Genomic DNA, 21,987 nt, shown 5'->3' on the forward strand with positions numbered 1-21,987 from the left:
GATTGGTCAGGATGCTCAGGAGTGAATCCTTGAATTTCTCATGACTCAATGTACAAAGATCTTTCATTGCATCGAGAATGGATGCTCAGAAGATTTCATTGCAGAAAAAAAACCTACAGCACTCTTTACCACCCTTTCATACTCACATAGCACCTGTCAAACAAGCAATCTGCAGAAAATGGCAAAACGTTAATATGAGTGACTCCTAATTTTTCTTCCATTTTTTCCTGCAGTTTGGCCATTGTATTAATTGTGCTTTGCTTAAAAAAGTCCCTGCAGCACCAAATCTCTTCCACAGAACCAGAAGCTTCTCTTTTCTCCAATATAAAATTAAAACCAAGAAAGGTAATAACAATAAATGTCTAGTATGATAGTTGTGTCATGATTAGGAAACAGAAATTTTAATAGAAAGATTTCTAAGTATATTAAAAGGCATGAAGAAAAAGAGTAGGATCTTAAAGCAAGATGTCAGCAGCTGATTTAATCAGAAATCATTATTAAAACATGATTACATGATGCTTATAACATTTCCTAAAATATCAACAGAAAAAGAACCTAACAGTGGGTATCCTAACAGCAGCAGTAGCAAAAGACCTATATTGACTGAAAAGTGAGTTACAACATTATCAAAACAGGGAAATTATGAATCAAATTAAAATCATCAACTTTGTGTAGGAGAACACCTTGCACATCACAGGGATGCAATCAATTTCATTTCTCTTATTAATGCATACCTTGTTTTATACTTGTAGTTATCAGACATGGACGGATGCAGAATGGTTCACTTATTTTCTGGGATCTAACCTGCTTCTATAGAGGCAGCAGTGACTGTGCACACAAGCAGTTATATGTTCATACCACTGATACTTTTGTCTTTATTTACCTTGTCCTCACTGGAATAAAACAGGGTGTGCAGAAATCAAATGTAGCTTAGCAAAATGTAACGAAGGCTAAATGAGCTGGGCAAAATTTGAGAAAAGCTGGCAGCCAGAACCACATGATTTGCTGAGCTCTACTGCTGGATTTTGTACCTGTGGGAACCTGAAGTACTTCCCCTTGTTAACCCATCTGTGTCTATACCATGAGCAGAATTCCCCCCATGCCCCCTGAGCATTTATCCTGCCATTTGGTGTGGGAATCTCTTCTCTCTCGCATCTCAGACAGTAAAACTTAGTCTCTGAATCAGGGGCAAGCCTACAGCATGGAAACATCTGGAGAAGAAAAAGAAATAAATAAAAATAATATCCCTCCAGCCCTCATGCCCTTGGAAATTGTTTTGTTCTCAGAAAACTGAGCCTGGCAAAAACTCCTGCCCTCATCCCCTCTGAGTTCCTCCCCGTAGCTCCCATCATTCACACCCAATGTATTTATTCATTTTATCAGATCAGAGGGCAGCATTTGGATTATTTCAAACAGCTAACATTAATCATCAAGACAGAACCTGTAGTTTTTACATGGTGGGTCTGTGCTGAGCTGGGAAGCTCTGTCACAGGCTTCCAGCATGAGCAAGGGGCTGAGTGAAAGCAAGATCATCAAAGCCCAGGCTAAGTGTCACCGAAACTGCTGCTCAGCCTGAGACTCCTATGGCCCTTCCTTTTCATCTTTGTTTAAAACAGAGATGCTAAGACAGAAACATCTCTCTTGAGCCATTCAACACATCTTCAATCACACGATGGAATGTCAGTAAATACAACATATATGTTGCTGCTATTCAGATGAATCCATTGCATTATAGTGACTACGGTTGTGGGTGCATCAGGCTATTTCTGCACGCACATCTTGTAAGTGTCCTTCGGTAAGGGGCATTCCCTCTGTCAGTTTGAGATGGCTTTTCATTACTGAGTTATTCAGATGTAGTATGATCGCCTACAGAAACGTTCCTCTCCCATCCTTATTTTCAAAATAAAGGTTCTGCTGACTGAAAGAGCAGACTTTTTTGCCAGAGGGAAAAGAACAATACTTAAACTGAAATCAGACTGCTAGAAACAACTTCCCCTGACATGGAGCCAATTCATTTGCTCTTTGCAATAGTCACATCATTATACCTCCCTGTCTTTCAAACTGCTCTTCATTTTGAGCAGCCATCATTTAGAATCAAGCTTCAGAGCACCAGGTGGTCTGATATAATATTTATGGATTTCAGCCTTTTCACTAGCTACTCTGCTATTCCAAACTATATATAATAAATACAAGTTTGCTCAGGAAAACAAATTGAAACTTTAAACAAATGTAGCCTACATTATACGGGGGGTCAGAGAAGGTGTGCATAATAGTCCCTTTTGGCCTGAAAAATCTAGAAATCTATGAATTTTGAAATAACTGCATAAAATACTACACTTCAACCCTACATTTTGCAGTAAACCTTTTCAAATATTAATGAGAAGCTGTGCAGCTGAAAAGGACGATACCTTTGGATCCTTGACTAAGGGATGTTTGCCAGTCTGTCCTGAAAAAGAACCTCTTGTAGTTTCTGAATGAAGAGAAGTAATTGCCTTACATGTTGGAGTAGTGAGCAATGAATGTATTAGCTCATTAAAAGACCATCATCTACCACAAAACCACCAGGACATGTTATGGTCTGAGTTACCTACAAAGAAATGAATAAACAAGCATAGGTGACACCTCTGAGGTTGCTCATGCCGCTGATTCTTTACTGTCCCAATGTTTTTCCAGGTGTCACTGTGGATAGAAGATTTGTAACTTGGTACCAGGAATGGTGCTCTCTTTTGCAAAACTCCAAGTTTTACTTGTAGTAACAGGTCACATAAGCCCTGCTCTTACATGGATGCTATCCAGCAGGCCTGGCAAAAGACCTCCAGCACAGACCAACAAAAGAACAGTCCAGCCATTCTTCTTAACTTTAAAGTTCTTCCCTAAACCTGTTTGGATTGGATTTGGGGATGCCACCATAACAGAAGGTGATGTCATAATTCCTGCCTTGTTTGTGGTTCTGTTGGCTAAAAAAGGTACTACTCCTCCACTGCATCTTCCCTGTTAAGTTTTTGTCTGTTATTAGGCTTCTGCTAGTTAATTCACATCTTTGAGAAGTGCTGAAATACTTATATTCCGTCTCCCAATATTCCTTCAATTTGAATAATGAAGAAAAGCTCCCAGGCTGGCATGTGCATATAGCTTAGGCTCATCCTTCTCTTCAGAGCAGTCACAGAACCCTTTCAGACAGCACTCATTTTCTTTTCATTCTCAGACATGAGGCCTTGTTCCCTCACAGGGAATCACAAAATTCACTGCCAGTTATCAGTATCATAATGTTGTTATTCAATTCTGAACAGTCAATTTGAAGAAGCATCCAGGAAAAAACATATTGTTGTCTTCCTAGCCTAATTCAGGGCACCAAGTTGTTTGAAACATCTAGGGGAGTCAGAGAGTTTATTACTGCCTTAGTGGCAGTGGTTATTTGCCTTCAAGAAGAGAGAAGGAAGGAGAGAGATGGTGAGGGCTTGAAGACTAGCTTTTTCCTGAAACCTATGAACAAAGGTCACATCCTTCCTTCTGAGCACAAGTGAAGGTGTCTGTGACCTTGCAGGACCATGAAGAAGTAGACTGAGGGTCGTGCCACTCCTCAGGAGTGATGGTGCAAAGCAGGGCTGTCTACTCTGCTGGGCTGTTTGTTCTAAACCAGCCTGTTGTCCATTTCCCACGGCTGAGCCAACAGTGCACACGTGACAGACCTACACATGGCAATCTCTCTCTGCAACACACCAGGGTGGTTTGTCATTGCACATGTGGAGTCTGGGCAGATAAAATCTGCTGAGCTAAATTACACCTCTGGACACTCTGGCAACATGCTGGAGAGACTTGAGTCACTGGGGTTTGCTGAGGTTCTTTGTTCTTGGAGAGAAGGTTTGCTTTAGAAATTGAGCATAAGCAAACCAAAATTACAAAAATAACAGCAGCAGCTGCCCCCATCTAGAAGTTTCTCAGCATTTGGCTCAACCACAATTGAGGTAGGCAAACATGGAGCAAAGTTTTGTAACATAAACCACCAATAATGCAACTCAGTCGGAAGCAGTTTATATGGTGTCTTTGCTGAGCAGTTCCCAGAGAAGAAGGATGGAGTCCTTCCCATCTCAGAGAAGCCCTGTCAACTCATAGAAAGCTGACTCAAGTAATTCCCTTTCCTAGAGACAAGGAGGTGTCTGCCTGGAGGGGTCCCAGCTCAGGCACAGCCAGATCCAACAAGCGAAGTCCTTCCCCTGCCGCCCCTGCACATTTGTTTTGTAGCCACGTACAAAGTGATGTGAGCTGTCAGACTCCTTGAGTGGGCTTGCTATTAAAAAGGCTTTAAAGAGGATAGCCAAGGACTGCAGGAACCCTAAAGGACTTTTACAATAAAACCCTCCCACTTTCCTTCATTTTCGGCTAGCACTCTCAGCTATGAGAGAAAGAAATGAGAGAAAGAAGTACATCACATTTCTTGGTAAACACATCTTAGTAACTTAAAAATGTTAGGGAACAACACCTCCCATTTTCCTGAAACAGTTAAGCACAAACGTGAGATTAACATTTCTTAAGTGTGTGTGTATGTGGAACGAGATAAGGCCTTTAGAAAACTGAATAACGATGGGGAAGCAATATCCGTCACAGCGAACCTGAAACTGTCTTTATACCGTGAAAGAATAGAAACTCTCCTTTCCACAGATGCATCTCCAGATCTTGATTCTTCTTCCCACAGTTGGTCCAGTTGGGGTAGGGGCCACACACATCCAAGCTGCTGTGACATCTGGGACAGAGCTGCTGCCACAGCTTTGTACTTTGGAAAACTCTGCGTCCACAATGTTATGTGTGGATTTAAACTTTCAAACTTGCTTGGGATTTTCAAAGCATTTAGCATTCACCTGTGTATTTCCACAAGATATTTTATAAACTGACTTTCTTATCTAGTGGGGAAAAAACACCCCACAAATAAAAATGTCACTGTAGGCAGAGACTTCTACCTGCAAATCACATATTCAATGTCCAAGGCTTGATAAAGAGCAGTAGTGGATTATAGAGGGGAATAATCATTTCACGCTCATAAAAATGGCAGGAAAAGGGTGTTTTCTCCTCTGTCAAGCAATCAGGTTATTCTCAGTGTATTCAACCCACTTGTCCTTTTCCTCAGCACCATTTAGAAACAGAGGGAAATCTCAGCTAACAATACTGACAAAGATCTTGCTGGCTTCATTGAGAAGAGAATTTTATCTATTCTCCTGGCAAATGACCATGGAAGCCCTCCCCACAGCACTCCAGCTCTGTCAATGAAAATGTGTTGCCTGAAGTCATGGAATGAAGGGAAGCAGCAGGAAGGAAATTTTGAGGTGATGTGGCACAGTCTTAGGAAACACACAGATAGCATTGCTATTAACACTCTCACCCTCTTATGAAAAAATCATTTAAACAACAGAAAAATAGGATAAGAGCTGATCTGGACGTGGTGCAAGTAAAGAGTGTTCACTGCAACAAAAAAAATTATCTGAAGAGTGCTGAATGGTACTGAATGTGTAGAGTGAATGTGTGTAAATACCTACAGAACCGTGTAATAAATTAATAGCCTCCCCATGCCCCTACACACCTGCCTTTAGGGATGGCTCCACCTGAAATAACTGTGTTGTAACTAATAATTTTCAGAGGCTTTTGAGGGCTCCAGTACTCTTACTATTATTTTTTTCTTTGCATTGCCTAGTGCCCAGCACCCAGCATAATAGTTACTGTACAAATGCAGAAAAACTTTCACTGCCAAATGGGTCATAGCAGAACAGAGTTAACAATTTAAGCCCAGTAACCATCACACACTAGTAGCTTCTACACAGAAAGTCTGAGGTGTTCTCAGGTTTCTAGAAGCAAAGAAATTTACTTAGACCACCACTTAGAATTGTTTTTTTTCAGTGTTTCCAAATTTCTGAGGAAAATCCTTATCAAATAATTTCTCTTTCAAAATTCTGTGTGAAAAATTTCAAAACAAGAGGCCTGCTATGGGATGTGCCACAGTCAGGTATGAGATTTCTAGGTGCTAGAAACTGTATATCTGAGACAGAGAAAAGTGCAAAATTGCTCCTTTTTTGAAGGACAGAGTAAAAAGCCAAATCTTGTAACTTCAAAACAAAAGGGAGGTGGGACATTGATACATTAGGTTGGTTTGGAAGGGACCTTAAAGATTATCTAGTTTGTACCCTCCCTTGCCATGGGCAAGGACACCTTCCACTAGATCAGGTTGCTCAAAGTCCCATCTAACCTGGGCTTGAACACTCCCGGGGATGGGACAGCTGAGACTTCTCTGGGCAACCTGTGCCTGTGCCTCATCATACTCACAGGGAAGATTTTCTTCCAAACATCTGATCTAAACTTATCTTCAGTTTGAAGCCATTCCCCCTTGTCCTGTCTCTACATGGTCTTGTATCTATCTGTGGTCTCTATCTACAGTCTTTCTCTATCTTGTATCTATCATCATGTCTATCTACATCTTGAACTGGAAGGCTGCAATTAGGTCACCCCAAAACCTTCTGTACCCCAGGTTGAATGATCTCAATTTTCTTAATCGTTCCACAGAGAAGAGATGCTCCATCCCTCTGATCATCTTGGTGGCCCTCCCAAATTGCTCCAACTGGTCCATGTTCCTCCTGTGCTGGGATCCCAGAGCTGGATGCAGCACTACAGGTGGGCTGTCATCAGAGCAGAGGAGAGGGGCAGAATCCCTTTCTTCTCCTGCTGCCCACGGTGCACAGGCCACATTTGGCTTTCTGGGCTGCAAGTGCACATTGCTGGGTCATGTTCAGCCTCTTATCCACCAACACCTCCAAGTCCGTCTGGGCTGGGCTGCCCTCAATCTGTTCCTCCTCAACCTGGATTGGTACCAGGGATTGCCCTGACCCAGGTGCTGCACCTTGTACTTGATCTTGTTAAACCTCATGAGTTTCCCTTTCAATCCATCTCTCTCCAGTCTGGAGAAGAGGATGTTGTGGGGGACCACGTCATAGGCTTTACAGAAGTCCAGATAAATGACATCTGTAACACTTCCCCTGTCCACTGATATAGTCACCCCATCATAGAAGGCCTCTGGGCTGGTCAGGCAGGACTTGCCCATAATGAAGTCATGGTGACTATCCTGAATCACCTCCCTGTACTCCCTGTGCCTTAGCAGAGCTTCTGGAAGGGTCTGCTCCATGATCTTCCCAGGCACAGAGGGGAGGCTGACAGGTCCGTAGTTCCAGGGGTCAACCTTTCTTCCCTATTTAAAGATGGTACCCATCTTCCTTTTTTCTAGTCACCTGTGACTTCACCTAACTGTCATGATTTTCAAATATCATGGAGACTGGCTTGGTAACTACATCTGTGAATTCCTTCAGGACTCTGGGAAGCGTCCCATTGGATCGCATATACTTGTATATGTTCAGGTTCCTCAGGTGGTCATGAACCTGATCTTTATTTATGGTCCCAATCATGCCATCCATCCAATTGAGAGGTGTGGGAAGAGGTGCTAGTGCTGAAGACTGAGGCAAAAAATTGTTGGGTACCTCAGGCTTCTCCTCATCTGTTACCAGTTTTCCATCACTTCTTTTTGGTGGGGGAATATACTTTCCTTGACCTTCCTTTTCTGTATACCCGTAGAAGCCCTTCTTGTTATTATTTGCATTTGCATCTTTGTTCCCAAATGCACTAAAAAACCTCACCAAACCACAATGACTGCATTTTAGAGAGCTGCGGTGCATTTCCACTTCTCTTTCATCCAGCATGGATCCTAGCACCCAATTTACCCACTCTTCAAGGGCTTCCTGCAAAAATTAGACTACATGGATGGTTGGAAAGGTGGCTATTGGGCTTTATTGTGAGTGTGTCTTTAAGTCTTGCTCTAAATAGATACATAAACAGAGTAGTGCAGAAAAGTCCATGAAAATCTGTGCTTATGAAAATACTTTAGGTGTCATGAGCTGGGGATAACTGCTTTAAACACTGGTGGAAGATTTCTCCTTCCCTCTCTTTCCCTGCCTCCAAAAATTGGTGTGTCAGAGTAAAAGATTGGGGCAGGCAAAAAATGGAGGCGTTGGTTTCTCGGCTGGAACCATAAACCATGAATGTAACGAGAAAAAGGAGAAAGAGTCAAGGTTACTGGATGCCAGTCACACATTCCTGTTACAATGTTTAAAAATCCATGTGTTCCATGGGGTCAGTGGTCAGAGACAGGGATGACACGCACACACCAAAGCCCCATGAGACAAATAGCCTCGAGTTTATTCTTCCAGCTCTTTTTATAGGAACTCCAATTACACACATGATTCATTGAGGTCTTAGTCCCATCCAGCTCTCTGGCCAATGCTACATCTGCATTTAGAACTGAATTACATTGGCTGAGAGTCCCTGTGTAGATTAAATCCAACCTATCCTTGCTCACCCAGGGACTCCAGTGCCACATCTGTGGCTCTTAACCTTCCCCCTCCAAAGGGGCACAGCATGGGCTCTGTGTTATCTGCTTATTCTAAGGCTGGGAAAAGGGCAACATCTACTGTGTTCAAATTTGAACACATCCTACAGCACTGTATGACAGATTCTCCACTACCATCATCATCATCTGCCCTCACTATTAATTGCAGAGGCTGCTAATCTGTCTGAGAAGCCAAAATGATATTAGCTTTCAACAGGATTTACATACATTCAGTCTTACTTCTGCATGAGCCAGCAATTACAGCTTAAACTATTAAAGGTGTAGCTTACTGTAGGCCTAAGTAATATTTAATAGCATTAACAATGCACTTCTCAATAACCCCCCAGATCACTTTACAGGCTCATTGATTCACCAGCCTTCCTGTTCAGCAGCAGCATTTGCCCTCACCCCAGCAGCCCAAACATTGCCCCAGTGCCTGCTGCCTTTCCTGGCAGAAAATCTTGGGCTGAGTCCTCTAGCAAAAGAGTCTTCTGTCTGTCACTGAAAGGAAAAAAGCTCTAAGAGCATGACAAACATCAGTGTTCAGAAGATGGTGGTAGAAAAAGCCTCGAGAGGAGAGTGGGCTGTGCACTGGATAGCGGAGTATCTGCATTTGAGCATATTGGCTGAGACCAGCCTGTGTCCTTATCTCTGACCCCTCCTGACCTTGTAAAGCTGGGCTATGCAATCACAGCTGGCAATGAGATTTCCTTGCCAGAGTCCACCCTCTAAATGATGCACCAGAGAAGGAGCCAGGTATCCTCTGCTCCTGAGAAACATGCTTTTTCTCCTGCCCAGCACTGTTGTCTGTCAAGCTTGGAGCACTGATGGGCTAAACACACCCCTCCCCTGTTGATGTATCCATGGCACACAGCATTTTATTTACATTGAGGAGCTGATAAATTAGGGATGGGAATAACTCTGGAGTGCATGGATGATATGGTCTTATCTACTGCCATCAAAAGGAGTGGCAAAGCTTTTGTTTTCTTGACATGGAACAAAAGTTGATGTGACATGAAAAGGTAGACTTAAAACTAGGCAAAACCACAAGTGCTTCTCTGAAGCAGAGCCAGAACTGGGCTGCCCATGCAAACCATGCAACAAATACAAAATATATATTTTTATGAGTATCCCTGTGAGTTGCATATGAGTATTCCTGCCTATAAACCCTTTTGCTAGCATTTGTATAAAAACAGAGTATGAAAGGTTACACCTTTGTTCACAGGGAAGCCATTATAAGTAGATAAATCAGATGACTCTGAATGTTTGTTGATTTGTTAATTCTTATGCAAGTATTCGGTCTGCTCTATCAAATAGTTATTTTCATTACCAGAAGGAATCCACACAGCTGATTTGCAGTAATAGGTATCCATTATTATATCATTTGCACTTCTTTTTCATTGTCTTGGCAGCAAAAGACAGACCTTTCTCCTTTCTTTTAAGCCTTTTATAATTTTATATGTTTGTATATAAAATACAGGAAGAGGAAAAAGCCCAACTTTAAAATAGAGCTGTCAGCATTGCTTTACCTTGGTTTTCTACCTCTGTGTTTTACTTAATTGACGTCAAGTAAAATCAAGTCAATTCAATTACTTGAGGTTAAGGAATCAGTCAGTGAGAGAGACAAGTAACAGGCATATATACATACATCCAGGCAAATATGGAGAGGTGATAAGGAGGCCCTCAATCAAATTTAGAAAAACAAACCCCAAAGAATTCCACATGTACTGATTTGCTGTAATACATAGCAGTACTTAGATACTGCAAGAACATTTTCCAGCCAAAAATCTTGCCAAATTTTTCACCTTTCTGATGGATCCCCAGCCTCACCTGGTGTGGCTGGGAACATTTGTCCTACAACCCACAACAGGTAAGTCCAACATACAACTCTAAAGAGGTCTGTCTGGTCACTTCGGGTCTATGAAGCCACTGTCCCTGACAACTGTCTGATTTCTGGCAGGTCTTGTGACCAGGTAAAAACCACACCTGGGCCTGGACTTGGGTACTGGGGCTACCACAAGTTGTAGATGGCAATGCTCCAGCTCCCAAAGAGCAAACCTCCCTTCTCACCCTGTGTGTCTAGGCAAAAGAAGATTGATAAGAGGTTTTGGGCAGTGCAAACCACATACCAGCTGACCTTGGAATTTAGGAGAAATAAAAGGCAAGTGAATGCCTTTCTCCATATTTGTTCTTACCTATATTAAGTCAGGCTCCAAGAGCCGATTAAGCTTGTCACTCCTACACAAGGATGACTTAATAAACTGATTGGCACCTTATCGCTGCCTCAAAGGCACTCTAGTGTTTTAGGGATGTCCAAACAGATTAAATAGCAAAACCAAAATGAAAGACCGTTCAGCAAGCTGCAACTTATGTCAAGATCATAAAAGAGAGTTTATAGATAGTCTTTGAGTTCACCTGAAGACACAACAGGGGGAAGAGCTAGGAAAACAAAATTTGATTTAAAAAATCAGCAATCATGAGTCATGAGAAGCAAATATTTTTATATGTTTTCTGCAACAGAAAGACAACAGGCTGCCACTACTCAACATAAATTATTCTTACGAGTGCACCATGTCATTAAGGAAAACTGATTGCATTTATGTGAGGGGGAAAAGAGATCTATTATGGACAGAAGAGGATAAGGTTGGAAATCTGAGAAAATGACAGGCTTGTATTTTACAGCCACAGACATGTGAAGCCAAAGGTTATAAGGTGTGGGTACATAAAATAAAACTATATACGTTTGAGTGAATAAGGCAAGAAAGGCATCAAATTACAACAGTACCTAGTCTTGCCAATCCATACTGGGGCCAGTAGCTATAGCAATCCCTTATAAAATCAGTATTACCACAGCTGTGTTTGCCCTCAGTTCTTTTTGCCTCCTCAGGATTTTCATTGAGCTGCTGCGACTACCTCATACTCCTTACTAAAGCCACGGATATTAAGTACATCAGTGACATGTTGCATGTCACAGGGCTTGGTCTCACAAGGCAGCAAACATCCTTGCCCCAGCAGTGCTCTAGTGGTGACAGAGGAGGTAACAAAGAACAGGAATTTTCCCCTCTTACGTGAGCAACAAGTCAGACTATCATGTTATTTCTGGACTTGAATCTCTGCATGCAGCTCAAATTCCCTGGTCAACCATATTGCCTAAGTTTTGCTTGTGACTGGCTTTTCTCTGAACTGCCTCCACCTTTGAAAGGTGATCCAGGTTTTGGTAGGGCTGGTTTCCACTCCATCCCTGTAAGAACAACGGGCATAGCTGGTGTAAGCTCCCTACCCTGATATTTCCTGCACAGCTACCCAAGGCACATAAGATGCACCAAATCCAATTCATTCTCTAGAGCCAGTCTAGACCAGTGCTAGAGAACACAGCTTCTACAGCAGAAATGACAGAGCAGAGCTTCAGAGCCCCTGAGCTACCACTAACTTTGCTTCTGAGCTTTTGCATGCTCAGAAGTTTATTAAAATCAGAGAGGCCTATCCTTCAGGCACCCACTGGTGAAACATGTCCTAGGTCTTTAGGAAAGATATTCATTAATCCTTGAAATGCCCTGGAATCCAGCCAGTGAAACTCCAATATCTGCCCTTGTTCCAATTTAAAAATGGTGGGATGCACTGGGAACAGGTATAGTCACTGAATTTTCCTTAGGGTGGAGAAGGGCATGTGAGAGAAGAAAATTTACTGAAATAACATCAATAATTGCTCAAAGCTGTACTCAAATTTGCATTTTATAAAATAAATCAGTAAAATTTATATGGAAATGCTTCACTAACAAATATGTGCTGTATATAGTGAGATTCTATAGCCACTTGTCTTTTTCTACAGACATCTCAACTTATAGAAGCAGACACTGGCTTGGAGCCCCTGTGTTCAGACTCAGATCGTTTGGGTGAGGCACAGAAAAGCCTCTCTAAGCTTTATTAAAAACCAGACACAATTTGAGGCACTGAGCTGTTAAATACATACCCTTCCTAGAACTAGTGCTCGTGGTCTGGCAAGGATTTCATCCTTTCAACAGCTCTGGGCAGACAGAAATATATGGGATACTCATACAAACTTGGGAGGATACTACAGGACAGGAGGTCAACACATTTGGCACAAGATAAAGAGATTCTTCATCACAGGTCAGTGGAAATCCACCAAGTTACTTTGATAGGGTCTGTGTAAGGCCCAGTGTAGACTGCCAGATGTGCAAGTCAGACTTGCATCCATGCAGGGGTTCCAAACTGGTGTTTAATAGCGACAGACTGGGAAATCTGACTCTCATTGGACTAATGTTAAAACCTGTAATCCTAGGAAATAATTAATAGATCAAAAATTAAGACAGATGCTGGTTTGCTTTTAAAAGCAAACTGTACAGTATGTGCTAAAATATTCTCAATGATGGTAATTTATACACAGAGATAATGATTACTTTTAAGTGATGAGTGCTAAAGCAATCCATGGCAGAAAACATCCCTGACTCGAAGTCGGTGCGGAAAAAAAAAGGCAAAAAATTTATTCACATTATTTAGGATATCTTTGTCTGATATTTATTGCAAAATGACTGTAACACTTTGTACTGAGTGCATGTAACAGGGTGTGCTGGAGGCAATACAGCAAGTTTGGCCTGGAAAAGAAGAGAGCTCCCATTCTGAGAAAGCCATCCCAGGTCATCTGCCTTCTCGAGCTGTAACCCTTCCTGACTGTCGATGCAGACGCTGAACTGCTTCAGCAAGGTGACTGAATTCAGGGCTGCTAAGAGGCTCATAAAGCACAGAAACCCATCAAGGGAATCCAGGGATGTCTTTCACTTGGCAGCAGCTCAGTTACGTTGTCATCATCTGACTGGGCACCTGTCTCATCTGATTAATTTTTTTTTTTTTTTTTTTTTTTTTTTTTTTTTTTTTTTTTTTTCACAAAACCAACTCTCTATCTTCATCTGAAATTTGAGAAAGTTTCCGCTGTGTATCCTGCCTATCACTGAATGCCTGTGACACCTGCTTGTGACCCCAGGCAAGGCTGTTTGTACTACAGCAGCTGCAGTGGTGCCAGGAGACTGCCACGAGACGGCAATGTTTCAGAAGCCTTGTGCTCTGTCTGGACAAGTAGTGCTACAGCTTTCAGGGATACACACTGTTTTATGTTAAAGCTTGGGAGTAATTCATTGCCACAGAAAGAACACCTCCAGAGAACTAGAAAAAAAAAAGATAGGCAGTGCAATTTTCTGTTATTTAAATTTGGTTGTTCAAGCAAAATTGTGTCATCTGCCTCACATTGCTCATTGTAATGGTCACTTCATTTTCGTTCCTTTCTTTCACAGCACTGGTGTCAGTGAGCCTCGCCTGAAGCTGTGTTATATTGCAAGCATGTTTGAGATGATTTGGGCTGCTGTTCTCTCTAGATAACATTGTCAGGGCTGAACACGTTCATCCCTAAAGCTGAACAACAAAGCTTTTGTAACAGCATATTTTTACAACTGTAAATGATCCCAAGTAATTTAGAGAACATAAGCAAATGCCTGTGTTTAATCAAGCAGGTGAGAGTGCAGGCAATTGAACTATGCCAGTTCCTCACCTGGCATCAGAGCTTTCCTGCAGCTGCACTGCTGATGTGTAAGGAATAATCCAGCCTGAAGGGAGCTATTTGCCCCATGCATTTGCAGATTTCTCTCTGCTCTCCTATCAGCCAATACTTGTCATTGGTTACTGCAAAAGTGACAAGGCCTGTGGGCTTTACCACCACAGTACTGCCATGCCTGAGTCCAAGTGTCCAAAAGCCTGTCCATTTCATCCACAATGCATGGTATGAAAGACAAGAAATGTCCAAACCAGGCCTTGTTGCAAGCCCTTTTCTAAGTATTTACCAATCAAATGTTTCATTTTGGACCTTTCAATTTGGATGAAACAAGATATTCCAGATAGCCCTTTAAGGGGGGGATTATGTATTTCTGGGAACCTCATGGCATTGCTCGGCTTCAATGCTGATGATAGTCAGCTTATCTGCTCTGCTGCATCTGGGACCAATTTTTGTTCCTTGGAAAGGTGTAAAGCCAGAGACTGCTGTTTCTTCTACCTTTAGTCATGCCAGAGAAGAGAGCTTGAGATAAAAAGCTCTAAAGGATACAAACAGGTCCAAAGATGAAAGAAATCAAACAACAACGGTAACAACAACTCCTAAAAAGGGCCAAGCTCTTAAACATAAGGTGACTGAAGCAATACCCTCTGAAGTCCATGGGCAGGGTAATAGATCAAGCTGTAGCTTCTAATGGGCCAGTCCTTACTATTGCTGAAGTGTGAGCCAAAAGCAACACAGCTTGACTTTCAGCTTCCATGGAGGCTGTGCGTTGCTGACAGTAAGGAAAACCATTGGATTGCTTGTAGATAAGCACCTTTGAAACAAAACTGCTGGATGATTCACACTGCTATTTTTAAATTTGCTTTTTGGAGGTAGATCTGCATTGCTAAACATGCAGGATTCTGCTCTCTCTGTATATGTTACAAAGTCTGTAGTATTTCTGTTTTCAGCTTTCAATAAAATAAGCATCTTTTCTTGTGTCAGGTGTACCAGGTAATTGAAATACCTATACTGATCTTCAAAAATGCCCTTCCATCACAACGACTGCTGGGGAGCTTGCTATTAAAAACAAGTATGAACAGCATAATCAGAGTTCTTACCTCCTATCTATGTTTCTGCCAAGCCCTTTTGCATTCAAAAGCTTTAGATTCTTTCCATTATTACCCAACTTTTCCATTTATGCTTGAATTGTTTAGTAGAATGCATGACATACATATTAAAGTCATAGCAAACACAGAGCATGTATATTCAATAACTATAAACCAGACTTTTTCTGTGTATGAGCTCATTGCTTATTCTTGTCTGGTATATTAAAACATGCATTTCCTGGAAGCTGCAATAAAATAAAGTTTAGTAAAACATGCCTATCACAGACATAAAGAAATAAAGTTGCATCTGGACTGAAAGACCGTACATAGTAGCTATGAAGATGATTTTATCTTGCCTGCTGAAACAGCCAGGAAAGTTTGAACACAATATTTATCCCAAGTATTTGCATAGAATTTAAGAAAAATTATGTCCAAGTTCTTTTTACAAGATAAGGACCACTTTGGCAAAATTAGTTTTGCTTTCTCCCTCTTCTGCCCCTTCCCATAAAGCAAAACACGAGCACCTCACAACTGTATGGTCTTTTTGGAGGGATGCCCATAAGGCCTTGTCCAATCAAAATGCAAATCCTGGCCCTTTACTAACATATCATACCATCATATATGTAAAACCACTGTATTTCCTGAGACCCTGCCTCTTCCCTGACCCCATCAGTGTAGAAGTGACAAAGCTGCAGAGCTCCTCCTAACTTTGCCACAATGCTCTGAGCATTTGTCCTTCGCCCTGGCAGAGCTGCAGATATTGAGGAAGAAACCACTTTCTAAAATGAGCTTTTCAATCCAGCCCTTGCCTGAGCCACCGCAAATTAAGGCGAAACTGATTGAATATTCAAGTGGAATGTTTCTCATTACCAGTCATATGCTCTAAGTCCTGCAATTTTCCTTGGATGGCAGTTCTCAAACTGCAGGATATACGCAGTAATAAGGTGATATGTTTGAGGCTTCAGCACAAGAGTTCTTTATAACTATTTTGGCTAAAGTTGCAGCCATGCTTTAGCAAGCCTTAATGTCAGTACATCCTTGCAAATCCTTGCTTGTAAGTACTCTTTCTGAAGTTCAACTGTGCCCCTGCATTTAGCTTTCAAAAACCCATTCAAAGTGGCAAGTGCTTATTTATGGCTTTGTGGTTTATTTACACATGAGCAAAAGAAATCCCCAGCTAGAAATCTGATGAATTACTCTAAATGTTTATAGATACCAGTAAACTGAAAAACAAAGATACATTTATCAACAAAATTGCCCTTTTTTCCTGTTTTCATAATGAGATTTTTAAAAGCCTTTATTAAATTAGAAAATTTTCTCTGAACACACTTGTAGTTTATGTGAAAGCTCTCTAAAAAAAGAAGAGCCCAACAGAAAGTGTCTTTTAAGGTAACTCGAAATAAAAATTCTGTTCCCAGACCTGGCACACTGCACTCATATTGGGCCTTTAAATTGCCCTGCAAGTAGGATGCCTGGGCACCAGATTATAGCCACATGTAGATTCACCAAAACAAAAAGAAGGAAAGTAAGAATTAAAGACAAGCTTGGAAAGCCACTGGTGTTGACTTACCAAAAGTCAGGCAGGCCACAATGCAAGAGAAGCAATTTTGCCTCTGAACCCACAGTACCAGGAGTGTGCAACCCTGGGGCTGGAGCCCTGCACAGCATAGGGTGTATCTGTGGCCAAAAAACTACCAGCAACACAAATACCTGGAGACATGTTGGACAATTATTCCTTTGCATGTTTCTATTGGAAATAAGATGTATTTGGTGTTCTTTGAGACTGAACAAGGCAGATGAATGGCCTCTGAGGTAACTGCTTAAAACCAGCTCTGGGATTTTTTTGTTTTGCTGGGTGATTTGTTTCTTTTTTTCTTTTCGTGTTTTTGCTTTAGATTATTCATGTGATTAACAGGAAAATTTCATGAAATTGTCATTCCCATTCTGTTTTTGAAAGATGTCCTTCACCCTGGCTTTGGGAAATTGTTCCCCTGAAAACATTCCCCAAATATCAACATACCTGGGTTCACAGGGTTCTTTGCAAGTAACAGATCATCCAAACAAATTATGCTGCAAAGCACAGAATGGCACTTTCCATCCTCCCACTTCTGCAGAAAGATGGCTATGAGTGTTAGATGGAAAGATGCAAACCAAGTAGCAGAGTAGAAACATGGGGAACTCCACAGAGTAGCATTGCCATGGGACACTACTATGACATTCAAAATAATAAACATATTTTAATTTTCATACTTGAAATATTGAAAATTATTATTTCTCACGATCCCCAACCACACACAAACGTCTCCTTCTCTAAGGAAGAAGATCAGAAGGGAAATATTTTAATATTAACTTCAGGTGGAAAGATTTCATTCCCACCACAGCTATTGAAACTGGATGTCCCATTTCATGTTTTCTTTAGCATTTTCTGGATATCATAAATTACTTCATCTCTGTTTTCACCATCAGAAAACTGTAAAGTTGGGCTCTCTACCATTTGTGCTTACCTTTTTTCCCCTCAAGCAGAAGATTTTTCAGCTTGCTGCCAATATTTACAGTTAAGCTGGTGCCTTCCTGCCACCACTGAAGAGAAACAATGAGTCCCTGACAGCATGAAGGCCACACTGCTTATGGAGGCTGCTTCCACTGGACAGCAGTTTGGAGAAGCTTATTTTATAATTATTAACGCATTAGTACTCCAACAAAAGATAGTCTTCTCTTTACTTTCAGACTACACAGCAATAACATCATCACCACAGCAGTTAAAACATTACCCTGGCCTGCCAGAATCACTTGCTCACCATCTGCAAAGCTGAATTAAACTGTTCCTTCTACTTCCACACACTTTACAGGTTATTTATGTTTACTTTAGCTTTGGATTCATAAACCTCAACCACACTGACACTACCCCTTCCTTTTTCTCCTCCTCCTTCCAACTCTGTGGGCATGAGCCTTGATTTCCAGCTTCCTACCATAACCACAGCTGGGCTTTAGAGCATCTTTTGTGCCATCACTGTTGTAGCCACCTCCCACGTTTGCTAGCCTGCTGCAGAGGAGACTATGGACTTCAGCTCCAGCTCTTGCTGGTGCACAAAATCTCACAGGAGCATGGCTCACATTAGGGTGTCCTTGTTCAGCCTGCTTAACAAGCTGCTTTGTCATTCCATTTTTATGAGCAAAAAGATGACAGCCCTGGGTGCAGTTCTTACATCCCTTTCTGTGGCCTTGGGTGGGTGATTTATTACAACCCAAACACACCAAGGAAATCACAGTATCAATATCATGCCTCTCATTTTGGAGGTGCCGCAGCACTGAGGAGAGGCAGAATGGTGAAAGGACTGCAGAGAACCTGGGCCTCATTTCCATAACTATTACATTTCCCCCAGCACTGCTCGATGGGCTGGTCAGTGCTAGGGGCCAACACCCATCCCTTCACTGACACTTGCCTGGTTTCCGTGTTTAGACTAAAAGCCTCAGCTACCCTCTGTGCATATACAGAGCCCCTAGTACAAAAAAGGCTTTGATCCTGGGATCCAAATGAGACTGATTGTGGTTGGGGCTCATAGGTGCAAATGCTGGAGAAATAATAACAGATGGAATATCACAGTGATATATTAATTACCATATAGAGCCATATAGAGTTAATAAAGGAACATTTCTGGGCAAAGATCTCATAAATAAACCAAATGCGAATGCATAAATAAGTAGAATGCAAACACATAGGGCTATTATAAGGGCAGATGTGTGAAACTTTTTTTTTCCTGTATGCTAAGCAGTCCTTGACATCTCTTTTAAAATTTATATATTTACACTGGCAGAAGAACAATCCTTTCTACCTAAACTACAGAGAGAAACCTAAAACATGCTGGATAGCTTTACCATCAGATCTATTTCGTCTTTCTTTTCAAGTATAATCAAATTCTTTCCCATGCCTACCTGCCCATTACATTTCTGAAGAACTACATGTTGGAGTCTGAGGAAGGTATTTGAAATCATATGCCTGCACTGAAGGTAAAAAACCCAAAATCAAGTAATGCCTTCCTGGAAGAAGAAAATCATACTGGAACATAAAGAAACATAATTATACTGGAACAAAACCCCAAAGAACAGGCAAATCTTGGCCCCTACAGAGATACTGGGCTTTCTAACACTTGTGTGTTTTTCTCACTCTCTGTTTCATATCAGAGGCTCAGAGGACACTACTTAAGGGTCAGCTGGAGAAACAGAAGCACATGGAACACACTGTAGAAGTTGCAAGGAGGGGCCAGGTGCCATCAGCTTCTGTGTCATGATGGCACAGGGTCCAAGATGGGGCTGGAATAATTTCAAGCTCCCTCTCACTCAGTCAAGAATCTACTAGGTAAGCAGTGGTGAAAATATGAATGTTAAAAATTTCTTCTAAAACCAAGAAATGCTTGTAGTTATACAGATATCGGGACTAGGGCTGGTGTGTATTTAACTGAAGGACATTGCTCAAGGCAGGGTTTTCACTGACATTTTGGAGAAATAAGCTCTTTCAATTAATTAAAAGTATATTTAATAATTATTTTTGTTAAAGAGAACTCCCTTTAAATATGTACTATAGATGGCAGGCTACTATCAGTGATAAAGGATTTATTATATCTCCTTGTATGCCATTGCTTGTAATTTACTTTATGTTCCATCTCTCAGGCTGGCATTTCCCAAGCTTGAACTCTGCCCATAAAGAGAATTTTTTTGAAAGCTGAAGAAACTTTCCCTTCAGCTCAGCAATGCAGTTTTAACAAAGGTCCCTCACACAAGCCCTGTAAAACCTGTCTCACTGGAACCAAGACCAACACACATTTTGGTGCCTATTGCTGCAATTGGGATGCAGGGAAGGGACAAAAGAATTATTCAGCCTGAATAAGGCCATTGGATCCAGCAGGCTAAATTCTTCTGTGGTGTAAGCCCTTGCAAGGTTCCCAAAGTCAATGGGATTACACAATTTTCCACCCAGGCTGAGTGAAGCCGTCTCTCTTCCTGCAAGCAAGCGGCTCAGACTTTTTCTCATCGTTCTCCCAGTTATTTAAAGATTTGTTTTTTGTAGCTGGTAGCCTCTCTCTTTGAAGCCTTCAATCCACAGAGCATTCCCCTGTTGTGAGTTTAAAAGGTTTTTGTGCCACACAGGCTGCCGGTCCCTCCACATGGGGCTCCATGAATCCTCCCTGTCCCCCCACACCTCCTCCCTCCCATATGCACATCTCAGCTAAGATCTTGCCTCTCTTTTTCTCCATTCCAACCATTTCACAACCTCAGGCAGAAAGTTGGCTGTCTCTACGTCTGCAGTGCAGAAAATGAAGTGTAATTTTAAGAAGGAACAAAGGGGTTGGGGTGGAAGGTAGTATACACGTTCCCTAGAAAACTACACAGATATAAAATAAAGACTGGGGGAAGAGGAACACCTTCCTCATCCTCACAGAACAAGCCGTAGCTGCTCTGAGAGCTATATGAAAGCCAAGTGTCATAAATGAAATGAGCAGTGAAGAAGAAGGACTTAAAAGGCAGGTCACAAGAGGTCTGGGCAGAAGCAGGCAGAGCACCCAAACCCAGAGGTGCTCTGGGGGTCTCCCAGAGGAATCATAAGCCTGTCCTGCAGACCCATCCCAGCTGAGCCAGCCCCCAAAGCCCTGGCTCTGCCAGACTCCTCATCCTGCTGCAGCCCACCTCTTCCCCTTCTCTCCCCCAGGGCTGCACAAAGCTGGCTGAAGGGAAACCCACACCCTTGCTGGGCTTACCACTAGAGAGGAGTCAGGACCAAGGAGAAGCACTGACAGGGGCATCTCTCAGCCCTGGCAGACTTTTGGGGAGGTGCTCTGCTGTAGTGGAGCAGAAAGAGAAATGCACTCTCATACCACAGCTCTCTGCACAAGTACCTGTGAGTACAGGAGAGCTGCTCCCATCTTGCAGTACTGGGAAGTACTGGACTGACAGCAAGTCCTCAAATCTGACAGGGTCTTGAAAGACAGCTAGGAGGGAGACACTGTCACAGGAGCAAGGGAAACGCAACATTGAAATAATGCTGTCAGGAGGAATACCCTGTGCTGGGAGAGTATGACCCTCCCACAAATAGGAGTTGTTAAGAAGTGTTTGAGCTTTTATTTCTACTCCTTTGCACCTTTTTGTCAATGAGCCATGCTTCAAAAGAAGCAGTCCTTCTTCCCTCACAGATCTCTGTGCTCTTTGCTGGTCAGAGGCAGCCTGCAGAAGGAGCCACAAAATTCTATTTGCTAAGTGCTGGGGACTCTGTTCCTGGGGGTCTCAGGGGCCCCCCTGAAGCACTCTGTCCATGGAGAGGGGGTTATATGTCCTCCACTAGATCTAGTGGCCAGCTGGCCTTCCCTGTCCTCAGGCCTACAAGGTCATGTCCTGGCTACTACTTCTATGGGGTCTTCTATCTCAAGAAAACAGAACAAGAGTCCTTCTTGTGCCAGCTGCAATTCTGATGGACTTTTATTCAGAGCAGCTGTGTGCTTGCACACCCTACTCCCACCCTCCAGCCCCTCAGATAAGACATCTCAGTCATCCCTCCAAAGATCCTTCAAAACAGATTGATAGAAATACCTGAAAGAGGTAAGAGGACACACCTTACTGTCTCTGAATGGGACTCCTGACCTTAAATTCCTGAGCAAATATTTTCTTTTTTTTCTCTTTTGTAAAACTCTCTCCCCTGGTAGTACTTGATCAAGTGAAAATCACCTCCTTGCTATGTTTAGAGGAGCAGACTTTTTACAGCTATAAATTACGTGCCCTTTAAAGCCCTCACCCAAACGTGTGTTTGCCCTGTGGGAAAAGTGTGCCTTTTCCACACCTCTTATTGTAAACCAGGCTGATGACAGACATGGGTGAAAACCACCTGTCTTTATTCAACAAGATACATCACTACAACATCCACCTCTAACAACCAT

Source organism: Vidua macroura, chromosome 4 (genome assembly GCF_024509145.1).
Source record: "Vidua macroura isolate BioBank_ID:100142 chromosome 4, ASM2450914v1, whole genome shotgun sequence".
In the NCBI taxonomy this organism is placed as follows: Eukaryota; Metazoa; Chordata; class Aves; order Passeriformes; family Viduidae; genus Vidua; species Vidua macroura.